Here is a 6,000-nt window from a genome sequence, read left to right as displayed (position 1 = left end):
TCAATAAGGACGGATGGGATGGGTATGACATTAGTTCCTCTGAATAAATAAAAAAAAAAAAAAAAAAAAAGATGCTGCAGCTTGAAATGTGTAAATCTGATGGATGCAAGGCTTCAGATGAATAGTTAAAACTCTGCGGCAGTCCATTTGAATACGGAGACGCTGCGTCGCGGCGCTGCTGCGTGTCAAATGAGCGCAACATTGCAGGGCTGCAGAGTCATCACCATAATGCAGTCAGACCGCTAAGTGAAAAGTGAGGAGGAGGTTTTTTTTTTTTCCTCCCCTCGTCTGACACGTCCAGAATATTACGGCGTGTAGCAGCTGGAAGCCTCATAAATCATCGGGGCCCACAGGACAAAGGGGATCACATGGCACCGGGGTGCAGCGGATGCTAAAGGGTTCAGCTTTAGTCACGATAAGAGCCTCCATTCAGAGAAAAGGGTTGTGGGAAGTAGATTATCGGTACAAGTGAGGTCAGGGGATGGGAGGATAATTAATACTGTATGAGTTAAACCTATGACATGCTTCTCCTGCTACCACCGCTATCTGATTTAAGTAGAAAGGATGGTGGAGAACCTGTGGGTGGAGAGCAGGCAGCATGCGGGGGTGGAGAACCCTGCAAACAGCAGAGAAATGCTTCTTTCTCCCCTTTCAGGGCTCAGTATTGCTCTGTCTCTTCTTATTAGAAAGCTAATGCAACTGTCTGTTCTAATACTGGAGAGCAGCTTTTATTCTTTTTTTTTTTTTTCCTCCTTCACAACCTTTTTCTATTCCGTTCAGCACTAATCTGTGCAGTGGCAGCGGATGATAAGACGGGGCACATTCGCTTACTCTCTGCGCTTTTTACAAGCTTTGTCTAGGCGCCAGCCGTACAGTCGTTTGTTTCAACAACTTTGCCGTCGAATTCAAGAAAGGTGAAAACTTTTCCAGGTGATTTTTCCTGTCGAGTTTCTGTTGTAATTCTTTAGAGGTTTTCTGTTGATATTGCCCTCTAAAACCTGAAAGAAAGCAGCAGCTTCTTTGTTTTAAGCACAAAGAAGCTCCAGTTTTAAGGCCTTTGAAGTGCACAAAGTGTTGGGGCTTATGGAGGTATTGTTCTTGGGAAGAGAGGATGAATTTTAGAGTGAATTTAAATCTTTAGGCTTAACTTTTACTGGCACTTGTATTGTAAAGATCAAACATGTCTTACTGGACCTTGAATGCAAACTAAGAACCCCCAGGCCAGAGAGAGGGAAGGAGGGATTGGCGAGGACTCGTCTGTAGATAATTCTGATGTAACTCCACTTCTCCTTCAATGGGAGTGCAAAGTGCTGAGAAAAAGACAATTAGCTCCTCGATAAATTCACATTTCTCCGTTGCTCTTCGTCGGAACTGAAGCCTGAAATGTAAATGCCAGTTTCTCCTCAGCGCCGGGGTGTTTTCCTCTCTCCATGACTGGCTGCGTATTGAAGCACGGGGAACTCTTGGCAGCAAATCAGGTATTAGGCTCCTGATCGGGAGGGGGAAAATAATGGAATGATATGGGGAGTTCAGCATAGCTAATTCACTCACTGAAGTCTTCTGGGAGATACAGTGTCTGGTTGCTGGATGTAACAGGCGCACCGGGCTGAGCACAGTCGTTTCCCGGGGAGCTCTGGAATTTACCGTTATTGGAACAACACTCGCTGATGTGCTGATTATTGGTCTTTAATGTATTTTCTCTTCTGCTCTGCTGTACCTGGAGATGCTTTCAGCAGAGCGCTGAGTCTCCCTCCACCTTTTTCTTTTTCCTTCCTGCATTTGATATGACAGTTAAACGTCCAGGACTCGCTTTGCCTACTGTCAGCTCGCAGAGAGGCCAGCGCTCGACAAAGGAGAGATGAAAAGAGAAAGCACAACCTTTCGGCGAGGTAAAATTGATTTGCTAAATTTTTGGAAGGAATCCAGCACGAAGCAAAAAGGTGTGGAGGAAAAAAAAAACACTTCCCACACATTCACAGAGTGCCCGAGCGCTTTAAGCATCGGCTCCCGGTGAAGAGAAAATAAGTATTTCACACTTTTGGTAAACACTTAACATCATATATTATAAAATCTTTTAGTTTTATGCTACAATGGAGCTGTCTAATCAAACAATGCTCAAACATTATGTAATATTCAACATATATGTACATTTTCATGCATGATCATATTCATTATTTAAGACTACAGCATGCAAATATATATGCACACACGTATAGGGAATACAGGAAGCCTGGTATGAATGAGACTAGATTTGTGGCTGCATGTACGTTATCTTCCCGTTGTACTGTTTGCCCGCTGTCAGCCAGAAAAGACTTCTCACCCTCCTCATCCTCCTCTGAATCAAATGGAAAGGTCAAAGGAAACTGGTCATACACCAACCTCACTCTGCTTGGTATTTGTATCTTTGAAGACTGTGTTTGGATGGAGATCCAGACTTTAGGTCTGCCCACTCTCTACCCACACCTCCCTCACATCTGGAGAAACATTCCACACTTTCAGTGTCATTTTTGACAGCAGACAAAAAAAAAAGAAAACAAATCAAAGCTGATGTCTGATGATGTTCCAACAATACAATGCAAATACAAAACGCAGCAGCGATACACAGGGCCACATGCTAGAGGTAGAGTTTGGATTATCCAATGTCAAAATGTCAAGATGATTCTTAGTCCTTATCTGATCCGTCGTATCTTAATCCTTTTGTGTTGAAGGCTCTGCGGACACAAGAGAAGAAAAGCTGCAACGTCCCCACAAACAAACCTTGCTGGCATTTGCTTGCTTTTGAAAAATACACCGTTGGCCTCTGGATTTGGGAGAAAAAAAATAAATCCCTCATGAGTAAAAGTCGTCACAGGAAAGTATCAGATATTCCATCCAAGGTCTTTTCTTACAAGGTTATCATCAGGGGCATTGCACGACGCCGCGATGATGAGAAGAGGGGGAAGATTCATAAGTGTGATCTGCTGGAACTTATCACATTTATAGGCTCGGCCTGTGGCCGTCCGGCCGGCGCTTTAAAAGTCTGATGTCCCGCTGCGCGGCGCGTTGTGGAATCAGAAGGTGTGCTCGTAAAGAAAGCGGTTTGCTGGAGTGGATACCCCGGTGTGTAATTTGGTACTCGTCAGGCCCTCTCTTGCCCTGGTGGCATGATTAAACTTTTGAGGAGTCATCAGATTTGCTGGCACTTGGAGATTAAGCTGATCTCAGACAATCCCTCAAGCAGAGGCGACCCTCCGCCATTGTAATTTTATGCTAATAGAGAGATATCTCTCACATTGTAGAAGGCAGCAATCCCAAATCTCTCGCTCTCGCTCTCTCTTTCTCGCACTCGTAGCCTTTTCTTTTCTTTTCTCTCACTGACTGTCTCTTTGTTTTCCCCCTCCGATTCCCTCCGCCCGTTCCTCTCACACTCTGATTCAGTTAAAGAAATCCCCGGGACACTCTTCAGTTCCAGTCAATCTAATCTTTATGTGGGACTCTCTGGTTGTGTAACACATTCCCAACCTTTGGTAAACACATCACTGTGGAGTTTTAAAGGATCACAAGGAAGCTGAAACGCAGCGTTATTTCCCTCAAATTTATTTGTTTCCTTGCGTATAAGCTCTCTCTGTCCTCTGCCTCCGTCTATTTTGGATATCAGGGGTTCAAGAGTGCATCTGCGGTGTAAGGTATTTGTAGCCGCTGCAGGAAAGTCTCGTATTGGGCACTTTGGTAAAACCTTCTAGAAACCCGGCGTTCTGCTGTTAGTCACGCTCCAATGTGTGGCAAACGCAGGTAAATGATCCTATCAGGCATTATGAAGCCAGAAAAAAAAAATCCCTTCTCGTCCAAGGACAACATTTTCTGTTTGAAAAGTTTAATTTTGCATAAAAATTGTGCATTTGTTTTCTTTTTTTCCTCGCTGGATTTATTGGAAAAGGTTTTTCCACATATTTCAGTGCACAAAGTAAATTAAATCCTTGGTGGCTTGTTTCCCCTTAACAGACAACTTTCTGTCAAATCTCACAAAATGGAATAAAATAACACCTACAACGTCCAGATGTTGTGTTTGAGTCATTCAAAGTTGGATTTTTAAAATAACTGGGATTTTCACAATTCACAGCCTTTTTTTGTGTTTTGTTTTCTTGTTAATGCCACCAAGAAAATACCAGCCAGTTTTGAGCAAAAGGTTAAAATGATAATTTTGTTAAAAGAAAGACTAATCTGGAGAAATCGTTCTGCAACAGCGTTCTGTTTTCTGTTAGGTGTGCTTGCAGGATGTCCAGTCATGACTCATTCTGGTGGTCTGACGCAGTGGACAAGTGGTCCGCACCGTCACCTCACAGGAAATACATTCCTGCTTTGAGCTGATTGGCTAAAAACATCTATTTGCATGGATTTTGCTTGTTCTTCATTTAGTTTCTGTGGATTTACAATCCAAACATGTGCCTGTTTCACGTCATGCTGATTTGCTGATGCCAGGTTTCCAGCATCGCCATTTACACTGAACGCTCCATCTGTGTCCGCTGTAACGCTGAAGCCATGCAGATGGACGTGGGCCTGGTGTTTGTGGAGGGATTACCTCTCCTGTTATTTTCATTTGAAATGCACACATGGCCTGAGGAAACATGCGAACACGTGTTGACTGTGAACTGCAGTGCACCCAGCTTGAGCCCCACTGTGGACTCTGCAGTCTATGCTGTGGCCCATGTTTACGCAACAATGACTTCAAGTAACATTGCAAAACTATTGTTGCGTTTTGGGTGTTTGTTTCCATGACAGCGGTGCTCAGAGTCACTGAAAATGCATCTTTTTGAAAATGACAATCCAAGCCAGTCTGTCCACAAGAGTGTCCATGTTCTCCCATTGTTAATGTTTAGAGTGTATTCTCTGCAGCATGTGTGTGTGTGTGTGTGATTTCATTACAGAAACAACCAACAGCACCAACTAGTGGCCCCACATGGCAACGACATCGCTTTCAGTGAGTCTGCTGTGGAAACTGACATCATTTTCCAAACAGCATTTTCACTTGAAGCGTTCCACAATTGAGGCCTCAGACCCACATTTAGCCTATTAAAGGACGGTCCAGCGAAACGCGAGCCACTGACAGTCAAGTCGTCATGATAACGAGTGACATTTAATCATCGCAAAACTTTTCTGTGTCGCATCTTTTCTTGACTTTTTGGATAAACTGTTAATTCGAGCCCAACTGGTTTAATCCAGCTGCTACTAGAACAGCAATATAACTGCTTCCCGTGTCTGTCAGAGAGCCAAGAACAAAAAAAAAAAAAAAAAAGAAGAAAAAAAAAACTGCACTCAGGCACTCTGATAATTTTACTTGCAGAAAACAAGCCGAGCAGAATGATTTGACATTTATTGTAATGATACGATCATTGTTGGGATGACAGATAATAAATACACAGAGTGAGAGATGAAGACTGGCACAGCTCGGGGGGGTTGGAGAAGAGATGGCTGAAATATTTTGACTTGCCTCCGAACCACCTGTGGCATCTGCCAGATGGTGCAGTTGAAAGAAAGTGTACGCAGGGAGGGACATCTCACTGATTATGTCCCTATTCACTCGAGGGTGCATCTGCTGCATAAAGAGTCTGCTCATGCTGCTTCTCTGCGAGCGGCAACCACTACACTTTTCCTTTTGGAAAGCTTAATATGAAGCACCGTGTTTGTGCGATGAATTAGACATAATGAGGCTGTCCACAAAGATGTCACGCGGCATACTTTGCTGCCTGATTTGTTTGTTTTTTACAGTAAGCAATCTCTGCTCACAGCTGGGAAATTCTTTTGTTATCTCTCATAGCCACGGCTCTAATGTGATGTTATATGGAGCAAAAGCATAATTTTTGTTTATCTGGTGGAAGACGTGTGTCTGTTTGTTTACTCGGCTCATCCATTCTCCCCTTTGCGCTGATATCTCTGTGGGTTACCGTCACATTTCTCATTTGAGAATAATGCCGAGAAAAATGTCATCGAGGGGACAGAAACTAATATCTTGAGATGCAAAGA

Source organism: Salarias fasciatus, chromosome 2 (genome assembly GCF_902148845.1).
Source record: "Salarias fasciatus chromosome 2, fSalaFa1.1, whole genome shotgun sequence".
In the NCBI taxonomy this organism is placed as follows: domain Eukaryota; kingdom Metazoa; phylum Chordata; class Actinopteri; order Blenniiformes; family Blenniidae; genus Salarias; species Salarias fasciatus.
The sequence above is the reverse complement of the archived record's forward strand: the minus strand, read 5'-3'. Positions refer to the sequence as shown.